The 19,300-nt window shown below is 41.5% G+C and overlaps 1 long non-coding RNA gene across 1 annotated transcript in view; it reads left to right on the top strand.

Moving 5' to 3' along the window:
• Positions 1–632: 632 nt before the first annotated feature.
• Positions 633–19,300, top strand: part of LOC137385041 (uncharacterized) — a 56,056-nt gene continuing 37,388 nt past the window's right edge. Inside the window, exon 1 of the long non-coding RNA XR_010977722.1 lies at positions 633–746. This is a non-coding gene — a long non-coding RNA (uncharacterized lncRNA). The remainder of the gene's footprint in view (positions 747–19,300) is intronic.

Genomic DNA, 19,300 nt, shown 5'->3' on the forward strand with positions numbered 1-19,300 from the left:
TCCCTGAACAGCATCCATAGCGCCCAAACGATGGGCACTACTGAGCCCAATTTAACACTGAGCTTATCTTCTGTCTTTCAGATTTTGACTGACCTGCTCTAGATTTCCGACATCATTAGCTATAGATATAAAAGTTTCATCAAGTATGACTTGGCACCAAAAAAATACTAGTGTAGTCTTTTAAGTGTTAATGTTGAGCACTCCAATTTACTTTTGCCTGTGTTGTTGTTTGACAGAATTTCAACCTTACTTAATAAGGTTCAACAAGTATTTTCTTAAGCTACAGTTTACTGATTATACAGGTGTAGCAGTTCTATATTTTCATCGTTTCAACTTTTACACTAATTAATAATCACCTTGCAAGCAGCAAGGGAAAAAAATGTACTACCCCTCAGCCCAGCCCTCCCCTCCCCCACTTTTCAAGTTTAGCTTTATATTCAGGAAAATAAAATAACACTCCTTTAATTATTTATGAAGTCATTCATTATCAAGCAATACAGTGCTGACACTGAATGAGACTGAGATAAAATTAGATTGAAGTCTGATTTGCAAGAAGTGGAGAAATTGTTGCAACAATGCAGTGTGTTCTCATGCAGAATGACGTTTGGTTTGAGAATGAGCACCCTTGAGTTATTCCCAATAAGGAGAGAAACATGTACAACTGGCAGCTGGATGAGGACATCTACAGGACATTCATGGAATACCGAAATCCTGAGAAAAATCCCAATGGATACCTGCACCATTGTGTAAGTAAGATAAGTCACAAATGAGGCTATTTTCAAATAGTACATCAAACGATGGTGACTGGCCATTTCTACAGTTTAACCAAAAATATCAAAAGAGGCAAAGAGGTTTTCTATCTATAGCAATCATTTTGCAACAGTTTATGGTTTTATAATAAGTGATTAAACATTTTCTTTCCACTGAAGGTTGGTCTTTGCACTAACAGGTCTCTCGTGGCCGTGCTGATAGGTAGTCTGGTGTCTGTATTACGGGTGTGACGTTTGGCTGTGTTCACTTGCCCTGTCCTTTAAAGGCCACCACACAAGTAATCTCCTGGGGGGGGGGGGTTGGGGTATAAGCAGGAAGATTCAAGTTATTAGAGCTGCGTGTTTCACTGTAAGGCTGCAAACAAGCCTTCAATATAGAATAAAAACAGAAAATGTTGGAAATACTCAACAGGTAGGCAGCATCTGTGGAGAGAGAAACAGTGTTAACATTTCAGGTCGACGACCTATCAACAGAACTGGGAAAAGTTTGAAATCACAGAATAATACAGTGCAGAAGAGGCCCTTCAGCCCATCAAGTCTGCACCGATGCATTAAAGCACCTGACCTGTCTACCTAATCCCATTTGCCAGCACTTGGCCCATAGCCTTGAATGTTATGACGTGCCAAGTGCTCATCCAGGTACTTTTTAAAGGATGTGAGGCAACCCGCATCTACCACCCTCCCAGGCAGGGCATTCCAGACCGTCACCACCCTCTGGGTAAAAAAGTTCTTCCTCAAATCCCCCTTAAACCTCCCGCCCCTCACCTTAAACTTGTGACCCCTCGTAACTGAGCCTTCAACTAAGTGGAACAGCTGCTCCCTATCTACCCTGTCCATGCCCCTCATAATATTGTACACCTCGATCAGGTCACCCCTCAGTCTTCGCTGCTCCAGCGAAAACAATCCAAGCCTATCCAACCTCTCTTCATAGCTTTAATGTTCCATCCCAGGCAACATCCTGGTGAATTGTCTCTGCACCCCCTCCAATGCAATCACATCCTTCCTATAATGTGGCGACCAGAATTGCACACAGTACTCCAGCTGTGGCCTTACCAAAGTTCTGTACAACTCCAACATGACCTCCCTGCTTTTGTAATCTATGCCTCGATTGATAAAGGCAAGTGTCCCATATGCCTTTTTCACCACCCTATTAACCTGCCCTTCTGCCTTCAGAGATCTATGGACAAACACACCAAGGTCCCTTTGTTCCTCAGAACTTCCCAGTGTCAGGCCATTCATTGAATACTTCCGTGTCACATTACTCCTTCCAAAGTGTATCACCTCACACTTTTCGGCATTAAATTCCATCTGCCACTTTTCTGCCCATTTGACCATCCCATCTATATCTTCCTGTAACCTAAGACACTCCACCTCACTGTTAACCACTCGGCCAATCTTTGTGTCATCTGCGAACTTACTGATCCTACGCCCCACATAGTCATCTATGTCGTTTATATAAATGACAAACAATAGGGGACCCAGCACAGATCCCTGTGGTACGCCACTGGACACTGGCTTCCAGTCACTAAAACAGCCGTCTGTCATCACTTTCTGTCTCCTACAGCTAAGCCAATTTTGAGTCCACCTTATCAAGTTACCTTGTATCCCATGTGCATTTGCTTTCTTGATAAGTCTCCCATGTGGGACCTTGTCAAAGGCTTTGCTGAAATCCATGTAAACTACATCAACTGCACTACCCTCATCTACACACCTGGTCACATGCTCAAAAAATTCAATCAAATTTGTTAGGCATGACCTCCCTCTGACAAAGCCATGCTGACTATTCCTAATCAAATTTTGCCTCTCCAAGTGGAGATAGATTCTCTCCTTCAGAATTTTCTCCAATAGTTTCCCTACCTCTGACATGAGACTCACTGGTCTGTAGTTCCCTGGCTTATTTCTGCAACCTTTCTTAAATAGTGGGACCACATTAGCTGTTCTCCAGTCCTTTGGCACCTCCCCCGTGGCCAGAGAGGAATTAAAAATTAGGGTCAGAGCACCTGCAATCTCCATCCTCGCCTCCCACAGCATCCTGGGACACAAATTGTCCGGACCTGGAGATTTGTCCACTTTTAAGCCTTCCAAAACCTCCAATACCTTGTCACTCCCTATGACAATTTGCTCAAGAACTTTACAGTCCCTCTCTCCAAGTTTCATATCAACATCCTCATTCTCTTGGGTGAAGACAGATGTGAAGTATTCATTCAACACCCTACCAATGTCCTCTGGCTCCACCCACAAATTTCCCCCTTGGTCCCTAATGGGTCCTACTCTTTCCCTGGTTATCCTCTTCCCATTGATATACTTATAGAATATCTTAGGATTTTCCCTACTTTTACCAGCCAGAGCTTTCTCATGTCCCCTCTTTGCTCTCCTAATTGCTTCCTTAAGCTCCATCCTACACTTTCTGTACTCCACTAATGCTTCCGTTGATTTGCTCTCCTTGTATTTGCTAAAAGCCTCTCTTTTCCTTCTCATCGTACCCTGAATGTTTCTGGTCATCCATGGTTCTCTGGGCTTGTTGCTCCTACCTATTACCCTAGCGGGAACATGTTGGGCCTGTACCCTCCCCATTTCTTTTTTGAATGCCCCCCACTGCTCTTCTGTAGATTTCCCAACAAGTAACTCTTTCCAGTCTACCTTGGCCAGATCCTGCCGCCTTTTCCTAAAATTCGCTCTCCCCCAATCCAAAACCTTCTTTTGCAACTTGTCTATTTCTTTCTCCATAACAAGCTTAAATTGTACCATGGTGTGGTCACTATCACCAAAATGCACCCCAACCAACACATCAACCACCTGTCCGGCTTCATTCCCCAGAATTAGGTCCAGCACTGCACCCTCCTTTGTTGGATCCTCTATGTATTGAGCTAATAGGTCTTAAAATGTAATAGGTCTTAAGCAAGTGAAAGGGGGAAGGCTGGAAAAAGAACAAAGGGAAGGTCTGTGATCATAATTCTTCTGGAGTTTTTTACTTTATAAAAAACGGTTACCTCACAAACAACTAGACTTTTCCATAATAAGAACAGAAAATACTGGAAACGCTCAGCAGGCCTGGCAGCATCTGTGGAGAGAAAAACAGAGTTAACATTTCAGGTCTGTGACCTTTTATCCGAACCAGACTTTTCCATCATTGGACGGACAGGAAGGGGATGGGGCTTACATAAGCCAGTCTTGGAGGATCCAGTGAATGTTCATTCACCTTAGACAGGAAGGATATTGAAATTGTATTTTGGTGTGAAAATAAGGAGGGAAGGGATTTGTCATAGTTGACTTGGGCAGCAACAAATCAAGCGCAGGAAACAAATGGTCAGGGAACCCAACCTAATAGTTGAAGCTCCAGCCTAGTATTCCTGACACAGGACTCAGCCTCTCCGGGAAAGCAGTTTACCAGCCCTATGGAAATCCCTATGAGTAACAATAAGAAAGTTGTGTTATTTCTTATGTTACAAATGTTACCCTTATTGGTGAATTTCAGCTGGTGGAAATTCATGTGGATGGTTAAATCAACAACATAATTTACGCAATTTATTTGGTTTAACTTCAACTTTCCCTTGCCTTTGGATTTTTGCTTTTTCTAAGCTCTTAGGTTCTCAATTGTCATTTTTTTAAGCTCCTGCCTTGCTTTTGATTCATGTGAACCTGCCACCATTTGTTAGTGTTTTATAAATACAATATTAAAGTCAAGTTAAAACAAGAAACCTGGATATAAGTATTTAAAATCATCAAGGGTTTAGATAGAGTAAATAAGGAGAAACTGTTTCAATGGCTGAAGGGCCGATAAGCCAAGGGCACAGATTTAAGGTGATTGGCAAAAGAACTGCAGGCAACATGAGCAAAAACTTTTTTACACAATGAGTGGTTAGGATTTGGAATGCACTGCCTGATAGGGCGGTTGGTATAGATTCAATAGTAGCCTTCAAAAGGGGATTAGATAAATACTTGAAGGAGAAAAAATTGCAGGGATCTGGGGAAAGAGTTTGGGAGTGGGAGTAACTGGATTGCCCACCCAAAGACTCGATGGGCCGAATGGCCTCCTGCTGTGGTAATATTCTATGATTCTAGGAGATATGCACTGTGTAAAGTGCGACATAGGAAGTATGACAAAAACGTGCGCCCTACATACCATTTATATTTCAACTCCTCTGTGGTCAGAGGATATGTAAGGCCAGGAACATTAGCCCTGAAAAGCGAAGGTGTGCGACTGTCTAATGTTACAACATCTAATTATTGTTAAGTAACCCTGGGTTCACACAGAAGTCAATGAAATAAGCACTGGATGAGCTTATATAGTCAAGAAACTCAAGACAACTCACTTTATGTTCTTGGGGAGCTGTTTAATTGAAGTGTGCCACTGAAAGTTGAGTGTGAGAAATGGATTGTGGCAAAGAAGTGTGATGTACAGGAAATGGACATTAGATGTACTGTTTTGCAATATTATCGAGGATCACTTGCATCTCTGCTCAGTCGATAGACGCACTGCTTTTGCGAGGTAATGTACAAGATATTATTAGAACCATTCATTTATAATGATTGAATAATTGAAATTGAATTTCTATTACAAAGTATTATAGGGGTGCTCAGGCTCAAACTATGGGGTACATTTTAGACTTTAACACTCCAGGTGTAGGAGTTATTCCAGATGTAGAACTTTGCAAGGCAAGAATCATATCAGAATTCAGGTATGTGCCCAGTTTGTGGGCCCCTTAATTTTCCACTTTTCAATTGTATCATTTCCACATATATAGGACTCTAGGGAGAAAGAATCCTTCTCATCTCAAATATTTCTTGAGGCCTGTTAATTTTATATGCATCCTCTAGTTTTGTTAAAATTACTAAAAAAAAAGGTGAATTACTAACTTGAAGCTGCTGGACATACATTTGGATGGTATCACTTTTATATTACCTGCTCAAACAACTGGATTTTCTAGTTCCTTTGTTCCATGTAAATAAGCTGTAGAAACGAACATAGACCATTTTATTTTCTGTTTATTGTACTGGGAAAGGGAAAATGGGAATATAATATAGCTGAGACTGTTGATACAGTATTTTCAAGTGCTTATTTTAAGTTCTGCAGAATCTCGTGCAACAAAACCAAAACTTAGTTTAGCTATCGTTGTAAATTCAGTGACCCTGATTACAGGGGGTAAGAGCCCTTTTGTACATCATAGATAAAGCCATTGCTCTTTTAGTCTTATTGACAAACCAACAGGATTATGATACAATTCCCAAACACTGGTTAAGGATAATCCCAGAATCCTGTATAATAAGTACAGAATTTGATTTCCAAATAAAAAAAAATGCTAGAAAAACTCATAACTGTTACTTTACCAGATAAGTAAACCAGAGACATGAGTTCCAATGCCACAATGGCAGCTAGGAAATTTAAATTTAATTAAATAAATCTGGACTAAAACCTAGTATCAGTAATGGCACCCATGAAACTACTGGATTGTTGTAACAACGCATCTGATTCATGAATGTCCTTTAGGGAAGGAAATCTACCATCCTTGCCTGGTCTGGCCTATATGTGACTCCAGACCCACGTTAATGTGGTTGACTCTTAACTGCTGTCTGAAATGGCCTCGCAAACCCACTCAAGAATTCAAGAAAGAAACTCGGCACCACTTTCTCAGGGGCAATTAGGAAATGGGCAATAAATGCCGACCTTACCGGCAATGCTCACATGTCATGAATGAATTTTTAAAAAAGCAGGTCAGGCAGCATCTGTGGAGAGAGAAACCGAGTTAACATTTCAGATCAATGACCTTTTATCAGAAAGGAATTTGATTTGTTTGATCAATGTAGGCGAAACAGCACAGGAATTGGCAAGTGGAAAAGCCTAACAAATGACTCAAACTAATGTCAATTAATTCTGGAAAAACCTAACTGATAGTAAAAGTGTCTGCCCATCACTGCTACATTAATAATTACCCATTCATCGCTATTCAATGCAGTCGAACAGAACAATAAAGCACATTAAAGGTGTCAGAAACACATTGATCTATTATGCAAACGAGATAGCTGTGTTTTTGTCTTGTTAAAGTATTAGGAATGTCTCTCATAATCTCTTTACTCAGCAAGGTAGATCAAAAGTCAGCAGGCAAATGGAACTCAATGTGGTTTCATCTTAATAAAAGCAAAATACTGCGGATGCTAGAAATCTGAAATAAAAACAAGAAATGCTGGAAATACTCAGCAGGTCTGGCAGCATCTGTGGAGAGAGAAGCAGAGTTAACGTTTCAGGTCAGTGACCCTTCTTCAGAACTTGCAAATATTAGAAATGTAAAAGGTTACAAGCAAGTAAAGTGGGGGTGGGGCAAGAGATAACAAAGGAGAAGGTGTAAACAGGACAAGGTCACAGAATAGCTGACCAGAAGGTCGTGGAGCAAAGGCAAACAATATGTTAATGGTGTGTTGAAAGACAAAGCATTAGTACAGATAAGGTGTTAATGGACTGAAATTGAACAGCCGCAAGTACAAACATGAAAAAAAACGGTGGGTAAGCAAACTGAACAAACTAAGATGAAATAGAATAAAATAAACACAAAAAATATATATATATGGTTTTTATCTTGATGGTTTCAATTTTTTGAGAGTGTAAGACAAATAGCATGGTACTGCTCTTCAAGTGGCAGCCCTAATTATCATAGAATCATAGAATGGTTACAGCCCAGAAGGAGGCCATTCAGCTGGTCATGTCCATGCTGACTATCTGCAAGTCCCACTCCCCTGCCCTTTCCCCATAGCCCTGCAATTTTTTTCTCATCGGATGATTATCCAACACTCTTTTGAAAGCCACAATTGAATCTGCCTCCACCACACTCTCAGGCATTGCATTCCAGAACCTTGCTGTGGAATAAAGTTTTTACTCATGTCGCCTTTGGTTTTTTTGCCATTCACCTTGAATTGGTGTCCTCTGGTTCTCAACCCTTCCGCCAATGGGAACAGTTTCTCTCTATCTGCTCTGTCCAGATCCCTCATGATTTTGAACACCTCTATTAAATCTCCTCTCCACCTTGTCTTCTCCGAGGAGCACACCCCCAGCTTTTCCAATCTATCCATGTAACTGTAGTCCCTCAACCCTGGAGCCATGCTCATAAATCTTTTCTGCACCCTCTGTAATTATACCTGAACATCATTCTAGTGCCCCACCACCTTGGATGGGATGGGGTATGGATTAGATATTGGGTTTTTAATCATGTAGTCACTGGCCAAAATTTCCTTCACTGCTACAAAGTTCCTGAATGAGTAGTGCCCTAGAGAAAAGGACTCCCCTTAAGTGAACTTCCCCTAACAAACTCCTAGTTGGGAATTCAAAGAAACAACTTGTATTTATATAGCACCTTTAAAGTAGTAAGATATCCCAAGGTGTTTCACAGGAAAGTTATCAAACAACGTTTGAGACCGAGCCAAAAAAGGGGATCTTAGGACAGGTGACCAAAAGCTTGGTCAAAATGGTAGGTTTTTAGATGCCTCTTAAAGGAGGAGAGGCAGAGAGGGTTATGGAGGAAATTCCAGAGCTTAGGGCCCAGGCAGATGATTGTATGGCCGCCAATGGTGGAGCGATTAAAATCGCAAGATGCGCAAGAAGCTGAAATTGAAGGAGCAACAAGAATCTTATAGGTAAAGTGTGGCAGGCTTTGCAGAATCCAGGCTCCAGGCCAACAAAAACAAGCATTTATACTGCTGTTAGTTTCTGGGAGATGATCATCTGTGAGCCAGATCCCAATGCTTACACATAAAAAGCAGAGTTGTGGATCTAGTTTTTGATAGTCTATGATATGGCTTCAATTCTACACTGTCAGGTATGGTGAGCAAGGTGACCTTACGAGAGGGGTACCTGACCACAGCATCTCAGGGAAAATTCATTCAGGCTCTCCTGACTGCTTCCTACTGAAATGTGCCCTAATTTGGACATTGGCTGAAGACAGGATCAAGCTCACCTGCGACACCCCCCATTATGAAACAGCCTGCTGATTTTAACTATCTACCCACGCACACCTGAAGAATGGGCAAATGGACGAAGTGAACAACAGTGGAACCAGATCCTAGCTGGAGTCAAGACCTGCAGTACAGGAGGGGAGCAAATTGGAAGGTAAAAAGTCTTTAATTTTTCTGTCCCAATCTGTAGTAGAACTGTATTCTATAATGCGCTCCTATATAAATCAATTCACTGAATAGAATAATTGGTCATGTATTGTCACCTTCCCATCTTCAAAGCTTCTGCATGATTAAAGGTCAGAAAGTTAATCAGCCCGACAGTTGTTTTCCCAAATAGTTTATTCTCCTCATGAGATTTGCTAGGTCCAATGTATTCAAATCACAGCAGTGTGAAATCTGACATGGACTCTTGAACATAGAAATACATTACTTAGTTTCAAGAGGTCAAACCATTCTGAAAAAATAGGTGATGTTTGTCCCGTGCTGGATTTATTGACATGTTTTCCTAGAAAATGCAATCAATTTTATCGATTGCAGTTTAAGCATTGACTATGTTATGTTTTGCATCACATCATGTTAGTCTTTTACCCATGTTAAAATGTTCATGACAAATAAGATTCCTTTGCATCGATGACTTACAAACTTGATAAACCTCAATAGTTCCAGTAGGTTACATAAACTAGAGGGGCTAACTGAGTTTCCAGGATGTGTCTCTCTCTCTTTTTGGACTTGAAAATATGCAATGGGATATCAGTGTATGTACGATTACGACAATTCATCAGTAATTTATGCCTCTGAGCATTTCAGCAAGGCATTAAGTGCTTTACAAATAACAGGTTAATCTTTGTTAAAACAGCAGAAGAAGGAACTTAGTGCCATCAGGTCAAGTATTCCACCCCTTAATTTTAAACCCCCCTCTCTGTCATATTTCTTCACCCAGCTGTTAAACAGTTTGGCATTCTAATGAAGATAATTAATATAGGTTACCATAGCTACTTGACGATAAGGACTGAAGTTGTGATACATATCAGCATCCTGATAAAAGTTTGATAACATAGCTTTCTCAATGAGATCATTTATCACAAACATTCAAAATATTGTCCCTTGATCATGTGGTACTTTTTAGGTTGTTGCAGTATTTGTGATACCTTTTAATATGAGTATGACTTTTGAGATCATTGCTATTTTATAACAGCACTACATTTCATTCTTATCTGTGTTGTCTGACTGCTCATCTGACATCTAGGCTTGGATGAGTTTTAACTTCCATGAGCTAAAAAATGGAAAGACAAAAAGCCATTGTCTTCAGCACCGCCACCACCCCCCCCTCCACCCCACAACCACCACCACCACCCCTCCCCCCCCACCCCGAACCTCTGCTCCCTCACCAGTGAATCTATTCTCCTCCCCAGCCACATTCTCAGACTGAAGCACACAGTTCACTACCACAGCATCCTGTTTGATCACAAGCGGAGTTTCCAACCTCATATCCTCTCCATCACAAAGACTGGCTGCTTCCAATCATCACCTCTGCCCCTACCTCAGCCCATCTGACACTGAAACCTTCATACTAGCCTTGTCGCCTTCAGGGTCTTACTCCAAAGCTCCCCTTGCTGGTGTTCCATCCTATACCCTCTGAAAACTTCAGCTCATCCAAAATTCTGTTGCCCACTTCCTATCCTGCACCAAATCCCATGCTAATTGCTCTTGTCTTCATTGGCTTCCAATCCAACAAAGCTTCAGATTTAAAATTCTCAACCTTGTCTTTAAATTTTTCTCTGATCTTGCCCCTCGTTGTCTCTATAATCTCCTCCAATCCTACAACCTCCCCAAACTATCCTTTTAACTGACTCTTATCCTTTGCCTCATCATTAGTGGCCATGCTTTCAGCTGCCTCAGTCCCAGTTTGGAATTCCCTCCCGAAACTGCTCCACCTCTCTATCTCCCCTGATTTAAGATCCTGCTTAAAATCCTTTTTTTTTGACTGTCTCATTTCTTCTTCTTGGGCTTAATGTTTGGTTTCTTCATGAAGTGCCTTGAGACATTTCTCAATTTTTATGCCAATTTTTATGTTTTCAACTCTCAGTGGTGATGTTGACACAGTAGATTAAACGTATCTTTCTGAAGGCAGTCTGATGATAGCTACCCACTGAAACATCAATAACGTCTTTTTTTTCTCTTACAAATGCTGACTAACCTGTTAAACAGTTTGGTTTTCTAATTAAGATAATGAATGAGCTACCATAGCTATTGGAAGATAAGGACTGAAGTTGTGATACGTAGAAGCATCCTTATAAAAATTTGATAACATAGTGGGCTTCTCATTCAGATAATTTTATGTTTTTAATTCAGAATTCCAGCCTTCGCATTTTTTTTCATTTCTCTCTGCTAAGTACTTAAAATAAGTGGTAATTTTTTTTTTTAATCGAAAAGCAGACTGTTTTGCTCACTCTTGCGACCACTTTTTGTTCCATTTTTAAGCCTTATTTCTATTAAATATTCCAGTTCCCTTTATCTCAAATCTTATTAAAAAAAAATACCTTTTGTCTATGCCTCCCAAGCTCCATTGTCTAATTTGGAGATAGAACTCAGTTTGAAAAAATACCATCACAAAAGCAAAATACTGCAATTGCTGGAAATCAGAAATAAAACTTATACTGCATTTACTTTATGCATCTTTGTGCAGCTGTTAACCCATTTAAAATAAATCTACTTGTTAGCATCAAGCTAAATGCATCAACTATGTGAAAACCACTGTTGGCTTTATCTGTTTCTATTGCATTCATATCGGCAGAACCTTATGGGTCTATCCATTTTAGTGCAGTAGCTATCCTGACATGTGGTGATGTCCTCCATGGGAGATTATACTCTGAAGTCCTGGAATGGGCCTTGAACTTGCTACCTTCTAACTGAAAGGCAGGAGTGTTACCAAAGTTGGTTCCGCATGTCAGTGATAACACCAACCTTTTCAGTTGGCACGTGCATTTCAGTAAAGCTCCAGCTGAACCTGCTACCTTCCCTCTTCAGGGATAGAAAGCATAGGAACATGAGGAGGCCATTCAGCCCCTCGGGCTTGTTCCACCATTCAATTAGATCATGGCTGGCCTGTACCCCAAGTCCATTTTCCTGCCTTTACCCTTACCTAACATAAATCTATCAATCTCAATCTTTAAAATTCACAGCATCCATAGCCTTTTGGGGAGTGGATTACAGATTTCCACTATCCTTTGTCCACTATCCTTTCACTCTGGCTTGGCCTTGCTCCAGTTTTAAGATTTATGCCCTCTTGTTCTGGATTTCTCCACCAGAGGCAATAGTTTCTCTAATGAAACCCTCGCGAATCCCTCTATCATTGTAAGTATTTCGATAAGAAACCCCTTCAACCTCCTAAACTCAAGGGGATACAAGCCAAGTTTATACAAGCCACATTAATTGAGATTTGTTTCAGCATCAGCTGCAGAAAATCTCATTATTTTTGTCCAAGTAAATTGTAGAAAAGTCTTAAGTAAATCTGGGAAAGGTTACCTACCGACCAGCACCGTGGGTCTATGTTCACCACATGGACTGCAGTGATTCAAGAGGACAGCTCAGAATAGTTACAGAATAAGGGGACACTCATTTAAAACTGAGAGGCGAAGGAATTTCTTCTCTGAGGGTAGTGAATGTCTGGAATTCTCTACCGCAGAGAGTTGTGGAGGCTAGATCACTGAAAGTATTTAAAGAGGAGGTAGATAGATTTTTGAAAAATCGGGGAGTTGAGGACTATGGGGAGCTGGCACGAAAGAGGAGTTGAGGTCTGGGGCCGATCAGCCATGAACGTATTGGATGGCGGGGCAGGCTTGAGGGGCCAAATGGCCTACACCTGCTCCTATTTCTTATGTTCTTATGTTGACCACCACCTTCTCAAGGACCATTAGGGATGGGCAATAAATGCTGTCCTTGCCAGCAGTGCCCATATCCCATGAGTGAATAAATAAAAAATGTTCCTCTGTGCACTAGAGTAACGAGATCCTAAATATGTTTATGAGAATAGGGTTTACAATTTCACTGCACGTAGGGTACAGAAGAAAATTTCCCTCTGGTTATAAGTCATTTTCTAGTCATTTCCAAACTATTGCATTGAACAGGACCTCCCCTTTACATGCACCTGATAACAGTAATTGATTTAACTACATGCACAAATTGTGCAAATCGCTGTCAGAAGGATCTCATCACAAAAGATGATAAAGTGACAGGAAGGGACAGATTGAGATTCAACAGATATTTGAATTATTATAGGTTATATTCTGACCAAGTTATACATCAAAGTGAACAATTTAGATGTTTGAAAACTGACAGATCTTACTGAGCTAATTATTCACTATTGTCATACTTCTTGATGGGGGAGGAGCTGTGATATTATTTAGGTGATAGCATCTCTGTGTTAAATGTCACAACACCAGTATGCTAAAGAAGATAACAGATTCATTGCTTCTCACATGTGTCTGTTCATATTAGAGGCTCACAAATGGTTTGAGTCTCATAAAGAATGAGTCTTTTATTCAGTATGTTATCTAAGCATCTGATGAGACATGAAAATTGTTTTACTCATTGATTCTGTGATGTGATAATACAGTACTTTAATCTTACCCAGAAATCATAATACAAAAATACATTAAAATATTTAAAAAATGAATAGAGTTCAGTATCAGCCCCAGATTTAATATGATTGAATATTCAGCTGTGGAAGCAATCTGCATTCAGACTTTCCACACCACAACCTACTCTAACTGATTCTCACTAAGTCTTACAAGCGTGTGGAACTTCCCTTCATTTTTCTTTATCAACAACAACATAGCAAAATATCTCAAATTGACGCGTTGGGGAGGCGGTTATTTACCAAGCACATGAACAGCGACAAACAACACTATGCATTAATATTGCACCTTTAATGTAATTAAACATCCCAAGGCACCTTTTAGGAACATAGTGGAACAAAATTTGACACCAAGCCACAGAAGGAGATGTTACAGCAGATGACCAAAATCTTATTCAAAGAGGTAGGTTTTTAGGAGCGTCTTAAAGGAGGAAAGAGAGGTAGAGAGGCAAACGGGTTTAGGGAGGAAATTCCAGAATTTAGAGCCTAGGCAGCTGAAGACACAGCCGCCAATGGTGGAGTGATTAAAATCAGGGATGCTCAAGAGACAGAGATTAGCAGAGTGCAGAGATCTAGTGGGGGTTGTATAGACTGGAGGAGGTTCCAGAGATAGGGAGGGGTGAGGCCGTGGAGGGATTTGAAAATAAGAATGAGAATTTTAAAATCAGCATTGCTTGACTGGGATCCAATGTAGGTCAGCAAGCACAAGGGACGTGGTGAAAGTTAGGACATGGGCAACAGAGTTTTGGATGACCTTAAGTTTGCAGAGGGTAGAATGTGGGAGATCAGCCAGGAGTGTGTTGGAATAATCAAGTCTAGAGGTAACAAAGGCATAGCTGAGGGTTTCAGCAGCAGATAAGCTGAGGAAAGGTCAAAGACAGGCAATGTTATGGAGGTGCAAATAGGTTGTTTTAGTGATGGCGAGTGATCAGAAGTTCATCATGAGGTCAAATATAACATTAATGTTGTGGACAGTCTGGTTGAGCCTCAGACAGTTGCCAGGGAGAGGGATGGAGTTGTTGCTAAGATAACGGAGTTTGTGACGGGAACCGAAGACAATGGCTTCTGTCTCCATGATATTTAATTGGAGGAAATTTCTGCTTTTCCAGTACTGGATGTCAGACAATCAGTCTGATAATTTGGAGACAGATGATGGGTTAAGAGAAGTGGTGGTGAAATAGAGCTGGGTGTAGTCGGCATACATGTAGAAACTGCCGATATGTTTTCGAATAATGTCACCAAGGGGCAGCATGTAGATGAGAATTATGAGGAGCCCAAGGATAGATCTCTGGGTGACACCAGAGGTAACAGTGCGGGAGCAAGAAGAGAAGCTATTACAGGTGATTCTCTGGCTACGACAGGATAGATAAGAATTGAACCAGGCGAGTGCAGTCGCACACAGCTAGATGGCGAAGCAGAGGTGCTGGAGGGGGATGGTGTTCTTGTCATTTTGCCACTCTTTTCTGTTTCAGAGTTCCTGGTAAGCATTGGTCTGGGAATAGTTTACAGGCTGTTCAAAGGAATAGGGTACATTATGTGCCAATTCTACAAAGGTGAAAGTGTTATTTGTAACTGCTATGTCAAATAATGGCAGGAAAAAACAGGATTCCAGCATCAGTAAATTAACTGGTGGATGCCTCTCACAATGTGTTCTTGCATTGCTAAGCAAATGATGATCCAGGATGAAAAGTGATTTGAGATTAATGTCACAGGGTAGGTCAATATCGTTGCTTTGATCAATCACAGTTGATCATCCTGAACAGATGTGTGATCCAGGGACCATCTCAATGTTTTCAAGACTTCTATTCACTGTACTTTTGCAAAGAGTATGGAATAGGAACACCATTAGGAATCATCGTATGTAAATATTAACCATCATCATCATCAAAAACTGTGTTACCAAGGATGTGCTGAGAGGGACTATAAGAAGCAGAATCCTAGAAATTGTGTATTAATCCTGTTCTGTTGGATAAGGATTGTACTTTTTTACCATCTTATGTGTTTTTTGCTTCATTTAATTTAATCCATAAATAAGTCTGAACAAACATTTTTGTCTGTGCACAGTGGTCTCAACACATGTTTTCCATTTCCTGAGGTGACAATAGGTGGTGGGCATCTCTAGTATTCTCTAGAAAGCAATTTAATACAAATCAGGATTAATTATTAAAGCTGGATGACAGTGTTGTTAGTGAGCAGAGCATAACAGTGCTCATTTCAGTTCATAAAAGAATTGCCCTGCTTTTGTAGTTCAGCTAAACACAAAAGGAAAATGTGTGGAAAATGTCCAAACTCTAACAGTAGGCTTTGAGGAGATGTTGGAAGGCAGTGAGTGATGCAGCAAGACAGGGGTGTTTGGGAAGACAATTCCAAGCTATAGGGCTGTGCTAACTGATGGAAGCTCTGCCAGCAATGATGGCACAAAGAGAAGAGAGGCAAATAGTAGGTTAGAGGCAGGAGACCAGGGGCAGCACAGTGGCGCAGTGGTTAGCACCGCAGCCTCACAGCTCCAGGAACCCGGGTTCAATTCTGGGTACTGCCTGTGCGGAGTTTGCAAGTTCTCCCTGTGACCATGTGGGTTTTCGTCGGGTGCTCCAGTTTCCTCCCACTGCCAAAAGACTTGCAGGTTGATAGGTAAATTGGCCATTGTAAATTGCCCCTAGTGTAGGTAGGGAATATGGGATTACTGTTTCTTCTTCTTTTGGGCCTCCTTATCTCGAGAGACAATGGATACGCGCCTGGAGGTGGTCAGTGGTTTGTGAAGCAGCGCCTGGAGTGGCTATAAAGGCCAATTCTGGGGTGAACGTGATGGTGCACAGCCTTGGTGTCCTCTTTGACCCTGAGCTGACCTTCACTTGAATTCTATTCCATACAAGGTTCTACTCACCTTTTCATCTCTGCCCTCATTGACTCCTCAACTTCTGTTCCTCAATTCCAAAATCTTCATTCTTCTGCATGAATCCCTCTATGGTTTTCCAGTACCATATCTCTCAAGTCTACAGCCCAAATTTATTTATTTATTTATTGATACAGCACTGAAACAGGCCCTTCGGCCCACCGAGTCTGTTTACTGTAGGGTTAGTATAAATGGGTGGTTCTTGGTCGGCACAGACTCGGTGGGCCGAAGGGCCTGTTTCAGTGCTGTATCAATAAATAAATAAATAAATTTGGGCTGTAGACTTGAGAGATATGGTACTGGAAAACCATAGAGGGATTCATGCAGAAGAATGAAGATTTTGGAATTGAGGAACAGAAGTTGAGGAGTCAATGAGGGCAGAGATGAAAAGGTGAGTAGAACCTTGTATGGAATAGAATTCAAGTGAAGGTCAGCTCAGGGTCAAAGAGGACACCAAGGCTGTGCACCATCACGTTCACCCTAAGTGAGCAACCAGAAAATGGGAAATGAAACTGAGACGTTTATGGTGGGAACCAAGCAGGTTGACATCAGTCATAACACCATCCAAATACCATCATCCCTTTTGTTATTTAATCATTCTGCCCTCAACTCTATCACAGACCTCTCCTTTCTTTGGTTCTTTCCTCCCTTAATCCCACCCACTGCACCCCCCTCCCCCCGACGCCCTTTTCACTGGCTGTATGTTTGCTTATAAACTGCTAACATCTTAACTTCTTCCAGTTCTGATGAAAGGTTGTCGACCTGAAACATTAGCTGTTTCTCTCTCCCTGGATGCTGCCTGACCTGCTGATTGTGCCCAGCATTTCTGCTTTTATTCCAGTCTTTGCAATGTTGATCTGGAGAAACCTTTGGCTTATCCATGACTTGATATCCAAGTGTCTGTCTGACAGCACAACAGCAGTTGTGAAATCAAGGTTGGTGACAGAAAGGTAAAACTTGTTGTCACTGGAAAGCTTATGTAGAATGCCGCAGAGAAGCAGCATGTAGATGAGCACCAGGAAGGGCAAAGGATGGAACCTTGGGGCACACAGAAGATGACTATGCAGCATAGGAGAGGCTATTGCAGGGGATATGCAGGCTGCATAGGTATAGGTAGGGGGAAAAAAAGAGGAGGTGGCATTGCACTGTTGATCAAGGAGTCAATTACTGCAGTAAGCAGGGATTGATATCTTAGAAGGTTCCTCAAATGAGGCCATATGGGTAGAACTTAAAAACAAAAAGGAGGCAATCACTTGGCTGAGTGTGTACTACAGGCCCCCAAACAGTCAGGGAGAGATAGAGGAGCAGATATGTAGGCAAATCTCAGAGAGGTGTAAAAATAATAGGGTAATAATAGTAGGGAATTTCAACTTCTCCAATATTAACTGGGATAGTCTTAGTGCAAAAGGCTTAAAGGGGGCAGAATTCTTAAAATGCATACAGGAGAGCTTTTTGAGCCAGTACGTAGAAGGTCCTACAAGAGAAGGGATGGTACTGGACCTAATCCTAGGGTTTGAAGCCGGTCAAGTGGCAGAAGTGTCAGTGGGGGAGCATTTCGGGGATAGTGACCAAAAATCTAAGATTTAAGGTAGTTATGGAAAAGGACAAAGATGGACCAGAAATAAAGGTACTGAATTGGGGGAAGGCCGATTTCAATATGATAAAACAGAATCTGGCCAAAGTGGACTGGGAGCAGCTACTTGTAGGAAAGTCTACATCACATCAGTGGGAGTCATTCAAAGAGGAAATTGTGAGAGTTCAGAGCCAGCATGTACCCATTAAGGTGAAGGGTAGGACTAAAAGGCCCAGGGAACCCTGGATGTCAAGGGATATAGAGGATTGGATCAGGAAAGAAAAGGAGGCTTACGGCAGATCCCGAGCGCAGAAAACAGCGGAGGCCCAAGAGGAGTGTAGAAAGTGTAGGGAGGGCACTTAAAAAAGTAATTAGAAGAGTGAAGAAGGGACATAAAAAAGCACTGGCAGGCAAGATAAAGGAAAATCCCAAGGCATTTTATAAGTATATTAAGGGTAAGAGGATAACCAGGGAAAGAGTAGGGCCCATTAGGGACCAAAGTGGCAATCTTTGTGTGAAGCCAGAGGACATAGGTGAGGTTTTAAATTATTACTTTTCATCTTTGTTCACTATGGAGAAGGACGATGTAGGTGTAGAGATCAGGGAGGGGGTTTGTGATATACTTGAACCTATTAGCATTGAAAGGGAGGAAGTATTAGCAGTTTTAGCAGGCTTAAAAGTGGATAAATCCTCAGGCCCAAATGAGATGCATCCCAGGCTGTTATGTGAGGCAAGGGAAGAGATAGCAGGGGCTTTGACACAAATTTTCAAATCCTCTCTGGCCACAGGAGAGGTGCCAGAGGACTGGAGGACAGCGAATGTGATACCATTATTCAAGAAGGGTAGCTTGGATAAACCAGGTAATTACAGGCCAGTGAATCTAACATCAGTGGTTGGGAAACTATTGGAAAAAATTCTGAGGGACAGGATTAATATCCACTTGGAGAGGCAGGGATTAATCAGGGATAATCAGCATGGCTTTGTCAGGGGGAAATCGTGTCTAACTAACTTGATTGAATTTTTCGAGGCGGTGACTAGATGTGTTGATGAGGGTAAAGCAGTTGATGTAGTCTACATGGACTTCAGTAAGGCTTTTGATAAGGTCCTGCATGGGAGATTGGATAAGAAGATAAGAGCCCATGTGATCCAGGGCAATTTGGCAAATTGGATCCAAAATTGGCTTAGTGGCAGGAAGCAGAGGGTAATGGTCGAGGGCTGTTTTTGCGATTGGAAGCTTGTGACCAGTGGTGTACCATAGGGATCAGTGCAGGGACCCTTGCTGTTTGTAGTGTACATTAATGATTTCGACGTGAATATAGGAGGTATGATCATGCAGATGCCATGAAAATTGGTGGTGTTGTAAATAGTGAGGGGGAAATCCTTAGATTTCAGGGAGATATAGATGGGCTGGTAAGATGGGCAGAGCAGTGACAAATGGAATTTAATCCTGAGAAGTGTGAGGTAATGCATTTTGTGAGGACTAACAA

The sequence above is a fragment of the Heterodontus francisci genome, chromosome 27, assembly GCF_036365525.1.
Source record: "Heterodontus francisci isolate sHetFra1 chromosome 27, sHetFra1.hap1, whole genome shotgun sequence".
In the NCBI taxonomy this organism is placed as follows: domain Eukaryota; kingdom Metazoa; phylum Chordata; class Chondrichthyes; order Heterodontiformes; family Heterodontidae; genus Heterodontus; species Heterodontus francisci.